Source organism: Monopterus albus, unplaced genomic scaffold, assembly GCF_001952655.1.
Source record: "Monopterus albus unplaced genomic scaffold, M_albus_1.0 scaffold112.1, whole genome shotgun sequence".
NCBI classification, from domain to species: domain Eukaryota; kingdom Metazoa; phylum Chordata; class Actinopteri; order Synbranchiformes; family Synbranchidae; genus Monopterus; species Monopterus albus.
In genome coordinates, this window is record NW_018127992.1 from 648892 (window position 1) to 663971 (window position 15080).

Sequence of the window (15080 nt, forward strand, 5' to 3'; positions counted from 1 at the left end):
GAATCCTATTAGAACACCCGGTAATGTCAAAAACTGACGGGACAAAAAGATAAAAACCCTCAACATGGACACATTTTAACAAACTTTTCAAGCTTCAAACTTCTTTAACAAACCCAAAGTTCTGACCGAGCGATCCAATTCCCCTCGGCTGTCATTCTATTGTCATTTCTTCTTGTCTCCCGATCACCATCTGCAATTTACAGCCTAAAGGTCAAAGTCTACATGAGGAAGACTGAAGCTAATCCATCCGCCAAAGAAATTTCTGTTTTGATGACACTTTGTGATGAGTATGGTGGCATCCTGGGCTCGGACAGGATCTAATATTTACAACCTGGTGTGTTATTGAAAATGAGATTTTCCATCATGGAGAGGAAAAGCCTCAGAAGCCACTAAACCAGTTTCAAAACTATTTATAATATACTTTCCCTGTGGCTACCTTGTACTTGTGCAGCTCGAAGTAGCAGCTTTCTCTCTTCCCTTTTCTTTTTTCTTTCTCCTGTTTATTTAGTTTTCTCTCCACACCCCTCATTCAATCTTTTCTCAATCTGGTGTTTCTGTCTACTGGTGCGGGAACAGGTCAAGGGCAGGAAAATGATAACATTCGCTCATTCTCTGGTCAAATTAGGAGTGCAGTAACCTGCGCACAAACGGGCGCGCACACAAACACAATGCAATGATGGATGAAAGGCGTTACACCAAGGGTGTAAACATGATTCATGGCTCCTTTCTGGGTATTATTCCGACACACATAAATGTTGACACACACACACACACACACACTCAACTGTACTTGTATTTCAGAAATCCACTCTTTTGTCAACACAGTTTTTAAATACCAGATGGATTCTACCTCTGGCACTTCACTAGCAACAAAACCTACTACACTGTTTGAATGTCAACAACAAAAAAGAAGCATAGAGCATTCAACATGCTGCCTCCAGTCAGTCACGGCAGGTGGAAGCAGGTTCAAGGAGGTGTGTTCCTACTCAGACATGCTGCCGCGCACACACACACAGATACAGATGTGAAATGCTTCCGATAGCATTAACTTTGTTTACGCATGCAGTCGCACACAATTCACGTGAAGTGTTGGGGCAACTCTTTGTTGATGAATGTTCTTTTTCAATCTCTTACAAAGGCATAGATCAGTCTTCATACAGTTGAAAAGCTGAGTGGGAGCAAAAGAGAAGGAGAGGCAGGCAGACATGCAGAGAAAGTAGGGATGAAATGAGGAAGAAGAAGGGTGACGAAGGAAGGGAAGTAGAGAAACAGAGAGGTAGAAAATACAGGTGTCTCATCCAAGATGATGATGAGCCAGTGTACAGATGGGATGTTGAACAGCTGGCCCTGTGGTGCGGTCGCAACAACCTGGAGCTGAGCATGCTCAAAACAGTGGAGATGGAAGTGGACTTCAGGAGAAGCCCCCTCCATACTCAGCATCACCGGAGTCAAATACCTCATGTGTTCAACACACCTGGCCAATAAAGCTGATTCTGAGAGACAGCATTTAGGGAAAGGTTTTGGGGATTTGTGCTAATGTGTCCCATCAGTTAGGTTTGCAGTATGCAGGGGTAGCCCCCACAGATCTATTAAAAACTGTATGCAAGACACAGTGAATACAGTGGATTAGCACTGCGACACAGAGAAACAAGACTACAACTTTGGTCTGCCGGCGGTGCCAAAGGTTAAGTCAAAGGATCACCAAAGTTTTTAGTCTTCGTCCTCTGGGGATCAGGTGTTTTCTATACAAGATTTCACAGTAAGAGGTTTTGAGATATTTTAGTTTAGTCCAAAGAGGTGAACAAACGAACTGCCATACAGACTACCACACATTCACACACACTCAGAAGGCACACATCAGCTCTGTAAGCTCCTTTATGCTCATCTCCTTCCATATCCCCGCTTCTTTCCCATCGTCTACTTTCCATCTCCTTTATCTCATTCTTTTCACCGACTTTCATCTCTTCTCTGTATCACATTTTAAAGTCACCGCCCCACAATCACCACCAGCAGCACACTTACAAAAGTCTTTTTTTTTCCTCCTCCTCCTCTGTTCTCTGTGGATTTTTATTCACACAGTACATAAAACATCTGTTGTGTTTCTGTGTTGGATGCTAAAATCTGACCTATTTTTGCAGAAAGACTCAGAGGCAGTTTGCTTTTTTGTTTTCCTCTTCTATTTTTTTTTTTTTACTGACACCAGTCTAGAAAAGCGAATTGTATACAATCCTCACCGCATTATTTATTGCCTCTGTGAGAATTATTTGACCACAAATGATCTCGATGTGGTCGCCTCATCCCCTAAGTGAAATCCACTGACAGCACAAGCAGCTGTTTCTCAAAAGAAATTTAATTCTGTACATTTTTTTTCACCATGTGTCACAATAGAAATACCTCTCCACACTTTGCTCTTACAAATTTTCTCAAGCTTCCTTCTACCAATTACTGCTGTCTGCGATCAAGAGGAGGCTCATAGCTCAACCACTGGGTGCTGTCCAACGGATCTGATCCCCCGCTCTGGCCACAGCCATCTGCATCTGTTGGCACTGTAATGAGAGAAAAACGCCCGCTGGTCTCTCCCCTGATCCCCAGCCTTGTGCATGTGCACAAGCTCTGGACCACAGTAATGTGGTATCAGCCTTTCATACATTCGACCTCGTAGCCTGTTCTCTGCTCATGCTTGCATAACCTTGCAGATGATGAAAACCGGATAAAAGGATAAATATATATTTGAAAATGGAAAATGAGCCTGGCACAAACAAGCACTATTTTGCTGTCTCTCTGCTCAGTTAGACTAAAACGATATGAGAAACATTCTGCTTATCCCCTGAGCTAATCCCTTTAGATAAACGTCCAATCCCTCAAAGCATGATGCTTATTGCAACACTAGCCAATGTACTGCGCTGTCAGATGATGATTGTTTTCAGCCCTATATTTAAACATTCTTCTTCTTCTGATGAAACCAGTTTTCTTAGCATCTTAAAATTCCCTTTGTTTTCCTGCCACAAGGTTTTGGCTTTGTTTTTTGTGATAATGCTATGTTTGATTGACACATGAGGTCACAGCCTGTCCAGGTGGAAAGTATGTATGGAACGATATCCAATCCACTTACATGTTGGTCTGATAAACCTGGGGCCCAGCCAGCAACCAGTTATCTTAGCATAGCCTAAAAGCCAGAAATAGGGAGGAACAGTTAACATCTCTCCAAACATAACACAAGCCAGAAAACAAAAGCTATAATGTTTAAAAAAACAAACAAACAAAAAAAAAACATCATGTCTGTGGGTCACTTTGGCCTTGGTACTGCTAGGTCGGGTGTGTTTTACTCCGTCCTGACTGTAAGTCTGTTGATTCTATTTGTCTGAACTCTCAGAAAGCTCATGAACAACCTTGACTGGTTCAGACTTGTGGCTATGGTTTCTTAATGTTTTTGGTTGATTTCCATTTAAAACGTTTGGCAGAAAACAGCTGAACATTATGAGCCATCACTGATGAGTGAGTGATATGTAGCATTGTGTGAACAAGTCTGTAAATTGACTTGTGTTTAAATGGGGCTTTAATTCCCATAGTGGGTGACTCCCTATAATAATGAGGCCATTAAACTCTGTGCTTAAGCTGACCCTGCTTTCCTTTTCCCTCCTCCTTTATCCCCCCAATCTCCTGCACTCGCTCTCTCTCTTTCCACCCACTACCCCCCTTATCAGTTAGTCGCCCTCCACCCCCAAAACAGTCAGTTGACCCCTCTGGCCCCCACCCCTCCCAACCATGGCCCACTCTACCCCATGTGCCCAATCCCTTAGTTTCTTCCCCACTGCATTATTAGTGTGTATAGCTCTCTCCTGGCGCTGCAGAAGCCATTAGTTGAGATTAGCAGCGGAGGAGCCAGGGTTCTCTCTCTCTCTATCGCTCACTCACTTTATTTCTTTTTTTTCAAGCTAGCCGTAGCTGCCACGCTTGCTGAATGATTACCATCCATTATAGGGCCTTATTGTGCTGACAGAGGCAACTTCAGGCCCTGGCCCCGATCGTAAAGAGAAGGGGAAAAAAGGGAGAGAGACTCATAATCTTAGACACACTCCTTGTAAGTGTAATGTGTGTGTGTGTGTGTGTGTGTGTGCGTGCGTGCGTGCGTGTGCGCGCACGCCAGGGAGAGAAATAAAGAAATGATGTGACTGTAGAGAAAGGAGGGAGGCTGAAAAAGAGAGTAGGGAGAAGATAAGGTGAAATGGAATCGGGATGTTAGCATAAGGGATTTGGAAGCAGGAAGTGGCTGAGGGGAGTGCAGCCATGAATGTGAAACAAGGAAGAAATTTGGCAGTGATCGGTGAGGGTATTACTTATTTGTTGAGGTTTGATGGATGCTACAGCAAGTGCACAGCAGATGCCAGGCAGGCGCATGCACTGCGGCACACGCACGCACCACAGGGAGCGATGTTAACCTTCTCAGTGAGGTATGGGGAGCGTGTTTCCCCCGCTTTGATCCCCTCAGTGAGAGGCGTGCGTGCCCTCACAAGCTGCACCTTTAGCTAGCAGGAGTCACAGTTCCACATACACACACGGAAAATACTGCAGAGAGGATGACAAATCAACTGTCATTTTTATTTTGAATTAAAAAAAAAAAAGAAATAAATTCCCAACAATACAAAACAGGCTCATTTCCTGGCTGCTGGCTCGGGCTGTGAGAGAGACAGAGAGAGAAAGAGAGACGAAAAACAGCGAGAGGAATTTTGTCACTTGACTGGAACAAGATGGGGACAGAATATCAATCATTTCGCTCATTTTCTGCCTTCTGTCCTCCTTTGTATTCGAAGTTTCCTCTATGTACAAAAGCAGAGGATACTCTGTTGATTGCTGTTTTTACCCACCAGACCTACCCTGACAAACATCCAGCTCAGGATCTTATCATAAACCACATTTTGACATATTTGCTGGAGAGGCAGCTAACTTCAGCTGGTTGTATATATGTCTAAACAGTACAAAGATTTTTTTTATACTGTGTAGAGTGATTTATTTCAAGCATTAGCAACCCTCCCTTCCTCTGTCTATTTGCCTGCGTCTCTCGGCTTCTTCTTCTGTGGTTTGCTGAGCTGCATTTCAACGAGTATGCCCCAAAATGCCTTATCAATATCTTTAAAGCATGACACTGTAAAAATGCAGAGAAATGACTGGTGGAGTTTCACCTGAGTTTAAATCTGTTAGGATTTAGATGTTTTAACAGACAGTGTGGACCGTGTGCTTGTGCCATCCATCAGCTCATGGTCGTGACCATGTCTGTCAGCCAACCCTGGCCCTCTTCACAAGGTCTGCATTAGCATATAGGCAAACCTCGACCGTTAAAGAGTATATCTGTATGTGCTTGCTACTTATGCCACCTCCTGCAATGATAAACCTAATCTTTCTACAATTGTAGCCATATATTGGCACCTTGTATGATTGCATCCCCTTCACCTCCACTCTCCATCTCTCCTCTACGCCCTCCCTCCCTCTCCGGACACATCACTCTCCATGGCATCTCTCTCTGTGGATCTCTCCTCCCATCTTCTACATTCTTGAGCCCTTTCTTCATTTGTAATCTATTTTCTCTCCTTTACGCAGCCTTTTTTCCTTGCCAGTACCCTGCTATCTTTTTCACTTCTCCCTTCTTTACTACTTTCAATCTCTCTGCACTCAGCCATGCTATTCTCTTTTTGTTTTCCATCTCGTCTCGCTTACTCTCCCCCTTCTCTCTCCGTCTCTCTTCCCCTGCCTGTGTTTCTCACCAGTCAATAATGAAAATTGCTTGCTACCTTGAATGGATTATGGGTGTGCGCGAGGGCCCTAGGTAGTTTGTTTGAAGGCGCAGCAGTGTCAAATGAAAAGGCCCGGGCCATTTTCTACCTGCCACAGGCCGTCTGCCTCCAGCACACCGTGCACACAAACACAAACACACACATTCTGGGAAAACAACACACATGAATAGCCACATGATGGAACAACCAGAAAATAAACACACTCCCACACACATACACACGTCTGATCAATGACAGCGGATCAAGCATTACCACTCCTGCCTCCACACTCAAATGCTCTCCTCTACCTTTTTTCTGTCTCTCCCCCACCCGTGGTCATGTATTATGAATGTTGCCTAATTACGCAGCCCAGAAGCCTTCATAGAGGCTGGCACATTTGTTTGTTTTGTATCTCTTTGCCTTTCTCTTGTATGTAAAATCCTTCTGTGACGGAGTTGTTTATTCTTTGGCTCTGCCTTGCTGAGATCAAACAACGAGCAGATTGAACAGGAACGCTATGCATTTGATGGTCAATTCTCAGGTGGATACACACCGAGAGGCGGGATGAAGTGGTAAAACATGCTAGCGGGGGTATGTGCCTCTCTGCTTTTTGTGAAATCCAATCCAAAGCACATAAGCTTAGACTATGAAGCAAATCTAAAAACATGTTTAGATTTTTTTTCTGTTGCCATCTTAATTATGCTGCAAAAACCTGATGCTGTGTGAGATTAAGCATACTGCCACATTTGGTCGGATGCACTATAAGATTTAATGTTGCTGTTTTTTTCTTTAATTTGTGTTTTTTCTTTCTATTACCACAGTAATTGCTGCTGCTTGTGACTCATGACAACTACTGAGTGGACGCACGAGTGGGAGTATGTTTTGAAATTCGGTCAAGCTTTGACTGACAGCTGCTGTGTATCGCCATTGAAAACAGGCTCCCATAAAGCTTTTGCATATTGCATCTTCCTCCAGCAAGTGTAAAGTAACTGCATCTGTTTGATAAATATGCTAAGACATCGTTATTTCAACACTGATGCAGCGAGTGAGAGAGACAGGGGGAGTACGATTCTGACCTGACCGCCAATCCGAACGGGCCTTCCTGCTTTAATGTCACATCCATTTAAACGCCACGTCCATCGGCTGCAGGCACACGAATGTGAGCTCGTGTTATGTTTTTGTGTGTGGGAGTGTGTGTTTTTGTGCTGGTTTTATTAATGTATGAATAGTCGCGCACACGCGTGCATGTGGTTTTTTTCTTCTTCTAAAGATCTGAATTCTTTGCTGGTGTGAGAGGTGGCTTGTAGGATAATGAAGGATCAAACTGAGATTAAAGAAACACAGCTGAAAGACGGAGACAGGGGAAAAGGCCTTTGTCAGGCCACAAGATCAGAAGAAAAGAGAACTTTATTACCACAACCTAACCACCAAGTGGGAGTTAAATGCTTCCAACAAATGTTTCCATTCTTTAACTGTGAGTTTACTGTGAATGCTCTCAGTCAAAGTCCACATTACTAATCAGCATTCGTCCAGTGCACCAAGGAAACTTGCGTGGGATAAACAGAAGCCTCCTAATCTTTGGGACCATACTATATCAAACTACTCCTTTTCTTATGTTTACAATACCAGTAACTGGGAGATATCCCTGCTTACAACATCAGGTTTTGGACATAATAATGCTTCTTCTCTGATTTCATTCCTGTTTAATTTTGTGCAAAACAGAAATGCTATTTAAGAAAAGCAGTGGTGCTTTTTGACTGAAGCTTGAGAAGTCAAGAGAAGCTTTGGGGCTAAGATTTCACAGTCACTAATAAGCATTCAGCCTCATCTCCTCCTCTGCCTCATGGTGACTCGGCTGCTAACGTGTGACTGACAAGCCTCAGCTTCTGAGTTGATTGGGGCAGTGTTACAGGTTGGCTAAACACGTGGCTGATAGACAGATCTGGGCTGCGTGTGGGATGGGTGAGTCTTGTCTCACGTGCACCAGATCATATGTATCAAAGTTTCATCTGGCGTCGCTCTGTTCTCTTGTTTTAATAGTGTGCTCGGTGGCTTGCATTATATGGTTTTGTTGAGAATATAACGCTGAGAAAGATTCCGTGGATTTTCACCATTTCTGTATGATGGCCTTGGTTGGCTGGCTGCAGCGGGGAGCACTGACTTTTATTTTGCCAGATTGCTGGGCTGCCTTTCTTGTTTGCCTGCTTAAATTAGCCCTGCAGGGACCAGTGGATGCCAGAGTGATTTTTCTGGTCAAATTTTAGCATTATTTGAATCCATACCTTTTTTCACTCTCTCCACATGCTCCCTTTCCCAACAACCAATCAATATGTATTAGCTTTAAGCAGGCTGGCAGACAGGAAGGTCACAAGGTTATGTATTAGAGCGCTTTGCAGGTCAGGCTCTGACTGGTCATGGCTAATAATCACTGGTCCCAAAACAGCAACACAGATGTACTCCTGACCCGACAGCCACAGTAAACAGGCCCTCAATGAGAACATTGTTAATTTTTTAGTGGTCTATAAAAGCTTGATGAGCCCTTCACTGTGTTTATGTAAACTCGGTGTCTTTAGTAAATAAAGGGTTTTCAATCAATTCCAGAACCTTGTGGTGACTTCCTAGTGCAAACAGATTATTGATCACACATCTTATTGTGTCCTAGAAGAGCTGTGAGGATCCCTGCTACTGACACCATCCAGTTTTATCACAGATGTGAACATGCTATGGCCAGGCATCCTATTGTTAAGCCACCTAACGCTGTGTGGTATAGGCGGGGTTAGTCAAAGATCTTCAAAGCATTGTTAATCTAGTTCGAATGCTGCTAAATCCATTGCATCCAGCATGCATTTAAGAACCACACAAGACACTTCCAGTAATGCGCCTACACAGGCTTCCTTTAGTGAGCCCACATGTAATTACAGAGCAGCAAAAAGAAAAGGCACATGCTCTCAGATGCATTATTAAATAGAACAAATACACATGTATCTCTGCAAAATGAAATATTTAATTCTCTAAATCACACAACTGCTGTAAATGCTACCACAATTAGCCATGATTTCTAGTTCACTGTGTCTCCAGCAACTATGGCAATATCATGTTCTTATGGTTTCCTAAATGGGGGATTTGTCCAAGACCAAAGAGAATCTGTATCCAGCAAAAGACTGCGGTTGCTTCTCATCTAGCTGCACAACACTTTATAACCTGGAATGTTATTTTATTCATGTGGATTTGGGTGGTCCCTTCACTGTCTCTGGTTTTCTGCCTCTGCCTCCAACGCTCTTATCAACCACTGCCCTGCTCGTCCACCCCCTCCCATCCCCACCCTTCTTCTCGGCCACTCTTGATGACTGCGCGATTAGGACTTCAGCAAAAGCTCAAATTAATTTCATCTTGTTAATTCCCTTTGAAAAAAAGGGTGCACGGAAGGTTGAGGAGAAGAAGAAGGAGAATTAAAGAAGCAAGCCAGGTCGCTGCTTGAGTTTCTAATTGCCAGGGCCCGGAATGTGACCTACAGATGTGAAAATCCCTACTTGATGAAATATTAACTAGATTGTAGGGATTGACGGAAATCAGCTGCACTGAAAAGCACTGTAGAGAGAGCGAGGAGGAGAAAAAGAAGCAGTGAGACAGTGGCTCTGCAACTCAACACGACTAAGGTTGATAGGGGCACGTAAAGGAATGTGGGAACGAAATGAAACTCATTAGTGGAGAGAGGGAACGATGACAGGGACCTTTATACGTGTGTGCTTATGCGTGAGTGTGAAGACACCAGGAAGTTCCTCCAAGGTCTAGCATGGAATAAAACCCTAATGTGAAGCACACTGCTCATCTTATCAGTGGATTTATGACCCAACAAGCCATTCGTCTTTCTCTGACTTGTTAGTATTACACTTCATCTCTAAAGTATTGAGATAAGCAGAGCGAGAGACATGAGAATTAGGGAGTGGATTGAGTGTGATGGATGACTTTGTGGGTGATATTCTTGACAGATGGATGGGAAATGAAAAGTTGTTGGTGCCGAAAAATCAAACTCACTAATGGCGATGATCACATCTGGATGGGCTGATACCTGGCACATGTCAGTTAGAGAAACAAACAGCGACTTCTGGATGACAGCTTGACAACTACTGCAAAAACACCATTAGCATTGTCACCTAGGATTGAAGTATTTTAGCAAGACTCAGAGGAAATGTGTTGTACATATGTGTTTTTATACTTGCAACAACTGTCTTCAGATGTTACAGCATGATTATAATTCCAGTGAAGTACCTAAAAGACTCAGCAGATGCATCTTGGAGAAAAGGACAGCCACCTCACACCCAGCGCTCTTCAAACCCACTCTCTTGGGAGTGCATATCAGTTACAAAGGCACCACATGCAGACTTTCAGCACCTGAAGTAATATTCAAAAACAGATTAGCACATTTTGCCTCAAAGCAGAGCCGTGTCGCACGCTGACAACTATGGCCGCCACTCAGTATTTGGTAATTTATACTTACAGTAGCTTATTGAGTTGTCACATACGCCTGACCTGCTTTTTATTCTGGCCAAAGATGAGGACCAGAGGCACAGTGAATGGAGGGAGGGTTGGGGGCACAGATAAATACATGGGGAATAACAGAAACTGTAGTCTTCTAAATAAATACCCGTCCAATGCCCCAAATTCATAATAATGTGGTCTGCGCTGCAGATAAATAAAACACACCCAATTTTCTTGTTAGCATAGAAATGTGGGCCAGGGAGTTTTTTTTTTTTTTTTTTTTTTTTTTTTTCAAAAGGGGTGTTGTTTTTTTTTTTGAGCTGCTTCATCTTAAGATAGATTGCAGCCCCCATGGACTTCACCTCTCAATTTACACTTGGGGGTTAAATCAGCCAACCTGAGGAGGGCCATCATTAGTACAGTGGGGTGCTGTGCTGCGCTGCTAGCGCTTGGCTTTTGCTTTATGAAGCAGTGAATAGAGAAAAAACCTGTTCAGCAGAAACTAGGTGCAGCAGAGTAAAAGGGCTTGGAAACAGCCCAGTCTGAAGCAAATCCTGGGCATTGTTCTTAGATCAAAGAGTGAGAAAATGGCAATGTAATATGAGCTCAAATTAAATGGATGTTTTGTCTTTTTATGTGACAGCCTCAATTCTGGCCTTGAGTTTTGAGGTCGGGTAGTTTTTTTAAGCAGTTCTGTTGCGGCTGGGGTGAAGGAGGAAGACACTGAAATAGAAAAACAGAAGAGGGGGACAGAGAACCGCATCCCTCTTCCTTGACAATCCACAAGGATTCAGGAAAGCCTATTCATAGCTATCACAAACACACATATCGCTAACCTGACTTCATGGATCCATATTGATCTGGCATCACAGATCCTTGATGATGTCACACATGATGCACAGCACTGTTCTTAGCGCTCATCACTGCTATCTGTCAAACTGATGTCACGTTAAATCAATAACCATCTGAGAGTCACCACACGCAGTCGCCACCACCGCCAACACCAGCTCCTTCATGGAGCCAGTGAGCTGAACAAGTGCTGTCACCGCAGAGGCTGTGTGTCCTCACGGTGGTTATCGTTCTCCACTAGCTTAGGTTACTTCAATAACAGCCATTCTTTCTCTGTTCCCCCTGAGAGTGCCCTGTTCTCTCATTTCTGTCCTCTTGATTAGAAGTACGAGGAGGGGAGGGGGGCATGCATACAGTCAGGTGCTTTCACCTGCAGCAGGGGGGTTGCATATTTCAGTGTGACACAGGATCTATTCCATTTGCTAGCCATGCTCACTGCCACCACTCTCCCAAACATTGTCCTCCTTTATTCTCCATCTCTGCGAGCATAGCAGCTGTCAGTAAGGTAATATGTGAAACAACACACCCACCCACACACATTTGTTTTCAACCCCCATGGAAACTTTGACCTCAGACTCACCCTAACCTCAAACCAAGTCCTGACCCTAAAACTCAGTGATTTACATTATGGGAACCGGCAGCTGGTTCCCAGGGGGAAGTCCCCACAATGTGTGTGTGTAAACAGGTCCACACGATGTGAATAATACCGGGCCACTTGGAGGCAGGGACTGATGGCACAGAGGTGTTGGTACACTGGTACAAAGATCACTAGAGAACAGGCACAGGTGTCTGGTAATCATGCCTATTTGACCTTTGTCTGAGTAAATAGAAAGATAAGTTTTTGTTGCATTCTGCCTGTTTACTTAATGTATGAACAAAGAGGCTCATTGTTGGCAGTCTCCTATGTAACCTGACCATGTTTTTTTCCTTATTCAATAATGGGTAGCAGCTTGCAGGTTAGGGAGGACAAAAACAGGGTCAAATCAAAGCACACATGAATCTCTTTTGTATTCTTCCTCCAATGTTTTTCTGCATTATTTCGACTTATCGGGCAGACATACCAGAGGGAACAAGCTAGCTGCGCTGTTAATTGTGTTTTTTTTGACACTCCTGTGCCCCATTAAGAAAGTGCCACTGAAAGCAGGGAGCTGGAGATGTGGCAGTGGGGACCAAAACAACCGGATGCCATTATCAAATTTCCATTTAGATGCCCAAAATGGCTGCCCAGCCAACAACTGAGTAATGAGATCTAATAGAGTTGGAGCTGAAAATGAGACCTTAAGAGCATACTGTGTATCTTCCCAGGATTTTTCTTTTTTTTTGGTTCACTGGGAATAGTGTCAAAGAAAAGGCAAGAGTGAGAAAAGAGAGACTGTTAGCTTGGTGCACTCGAAGAAGTGCCTTGGAGTAGAAGACTACTATACCTGTGGATTAGAGTGCAGATCGCTGTCGTCAGATGGTGATACGAGGCCTTGATAGGCTGTCTTTGAAGCGTTCTGAGGCATGGGGCCAGCTCTTCAGCACTGCTGAAATGAGAAGGATTGGACTGTAAGATGTATATCCCTACATGTGTCACGTTTGTAAAGCAGATGACATGCCTTTCAATGTGTAGGATTATGGCTCTTGTTACCATTGCTAACTCTGAGAGACGAGACAGTCCAAGTAACTACAAAACAGTGCTGATTTATTCAAAGGATCACAGGTAAAATTAACATTACACGCTCAGTTATCTTGCACCTCCATACTGCATGTAGGCAGATGTAAGATGAAAGACCCTGAACCCACCAGGACTATACATTATATCCCCTTGGTTGGGCTAGCCCCATACTACACAGAAACGTCAACCGAGACGTCTCTGTTGCCAGCTTTGCAGCTGGTCATAGCAGTAGTCAAAACATGAAGTAAATCGATGTGTGTGTGTCTGTTGATTAAGTGGTGTGTAACTAAAAACATTCTCACAGACTTCTAGAACATGTCGTGACTTAAACATAAGAACATATTATGGCTAAGGCTACAGTTATACACTTCATAATAATAATATTAAACACCCTGTCTGCTGACAGTCATCAACTCTTCTCTCTAGTTATCCTTGACCAGATGTACCCTGTAGAAACTCATAAGCATGCCTAAGCATTTAACAGTCTAACTAGACATCTTATCTCCACTAAACATTTCTAATACATAAAGTATCTATCTAATTTCTATCTGACTAAAAATACCTAACAAATGTCAGTGCAGTTATCTGAGAGGGCACAAGTTAATAAGCAAACCTGCTTTCACACACCTCATTTGTCTTTAAAAATCACTCCAACACCACAGACAAAGACTCACAGCCATATATCTTGTTACCAGCACAGTTGCCTTATTACACTGTGTATTTCTGTTACTTTATTTAGCATTCCGAAGTACGACAAAATCACACTATGAAAATTTTTGTTATGTTTTCCACTTTGGCCCCCTGGTGAAACTAACACATGGGGATTGTCTGGGCCTGAGCCAAACACACATAAATTTCAATATTAATTTGGCCGGCACCTTCGGCAGCCTCCCCGCTTCCTAATCTCCCACCGCATATCTTCATTATCTGAAAGTGTGCTTTCATATTAATTCCATTTTCATCCATCAAACGTCAAGAAAGTTTGACCTTGCGTGATCTCGACAAAGACAGGGAGGGCGTGGGCAAGAGTGACAGAGACGGAGATAGGGTAGCTCATGGAGGAAGATGGAGGGATGGGGAACGTGGCTGGAAGAACCTGGGGGGGAGCGGTTATTTGTTTATTTGTCCTGACATTAGGATTTGCTTACTCATTTCATTTTGGCTTGTATATGCTTCTGTTGTCAATACCAGGTGGTGGATGGGACCTGTAATGGAAGCATGTGTGTGTCAGTGACATGATGATCAGGGCACGGAGTTGGCATTCCTTTCATCCAGGCAAAGACATCACCTGGTGGTTGTATCCTGTTGAAATGAGCAAAGTGCAGGTGTTGTTAAAGATGGAACGAGGACACATGTACGCACAGAGGCATGGACAGGCACTTTACAAGGAGACGCACGCTACTTATCCCACATGAATGATACATACCCGCATGATCATATTCAAATAGAACGCCTCATTAGCGGATAAGCTGGATCTGCTCTCTAACCTCCCCCAATCTATCTCTCTCATCTCTCTTTTGCCTGTTTGGATGGCAGCCCTGATCCCCTAAATGCAGGTTATCTGTCATCAGTGACTCAGGATGGTAAATAAAGAATCATTTGTCAGCCTTATTAAAGCTGCTACACTGTCTCTTTCTCTCTCCTTTATCTCAGTCTGTTTTCTTTCTTTATCCTTCTCTCCCCAATCTGTCTATCCCTGTAGATTATATCTCAGCTTTTTTCCCCTCTCTGTGATGCCATTCGTTTCTTTAGATATTGCATTTGATGGCTTCTAAATCTTCCATCTGTGCTTGCGTGGGACAGGTAGCAAAATAACCAAGTTGCTGTTTCTCATATCCGTAACAGCAAATGCTCCTTTGGCATTTGGCCGCTTTGTGTCAACTCTGGGCTTTGCTGATACCATGTAATGCTTTCTGCTGACACCCGGACCTGTGTCACAACAAGCTAACGTTAGCACCAGCCCCGGGCTTGTCACAAACTGACAGTTATAGGCCATTGGTCAGACACAGCGCTGCCAGCGCTTTGATGGATCCCCACATGCGACACCTATATTCACCCACCCATGCCAGAACTAGAAACCTGAGCTGATGGCAAGTTGACGGGTGAAATGACATGATGATGGCAACGACATGACACATACACACTGACATGCACGCACAGACAGACGAGAGGCACTTGCACGCCCGAGTGCGCAGGGAACGATTTCACCTGATATGTGCACACATGTATGCGCTCTGTGCATGAGGGCTGAAGTTGAAAACAGCAAGAAATGCGATCTCAGGATCTGCAGGCAGACTCTATGTAAGCAACACCAGGTCAGGGTTTGG

At 43.8% G+C, this 15080-nt stretch overlaps 1 protein-coding gene and 1 long non-coding RNA gene across 2 annotated transcripts in view; one reads left to right on the forward strand and one right to left on the reverse strand.

Annotated features, from left to right (window-relative positions):
- pcdh7b (protocadherin 7b) overlaps nt 1-15080 on the forward strand; it is a 104986-nt gene that overhangs the window by 26160 nt on the left and 63746 nt on the right.
- LOC109966513 (uncharacterized) overlaps nt 4633-15080 on the reverse strand; it is a 321406-nt gene continuing 310958 nt past the window's right edge. The window contains exons 3-4 of the long non-coding RNA XR_002275780.1: nt 12521-12622; nt 4633-4676 (exon numbers count right to left, since the gene is read on the reverse strand). This is a non-coding gene — a long non-coding RNA (uncharacterized LOC109966513). The remainder of the gene's footprint in view (nt 4677-12520; nt 12623-15080) is intronic.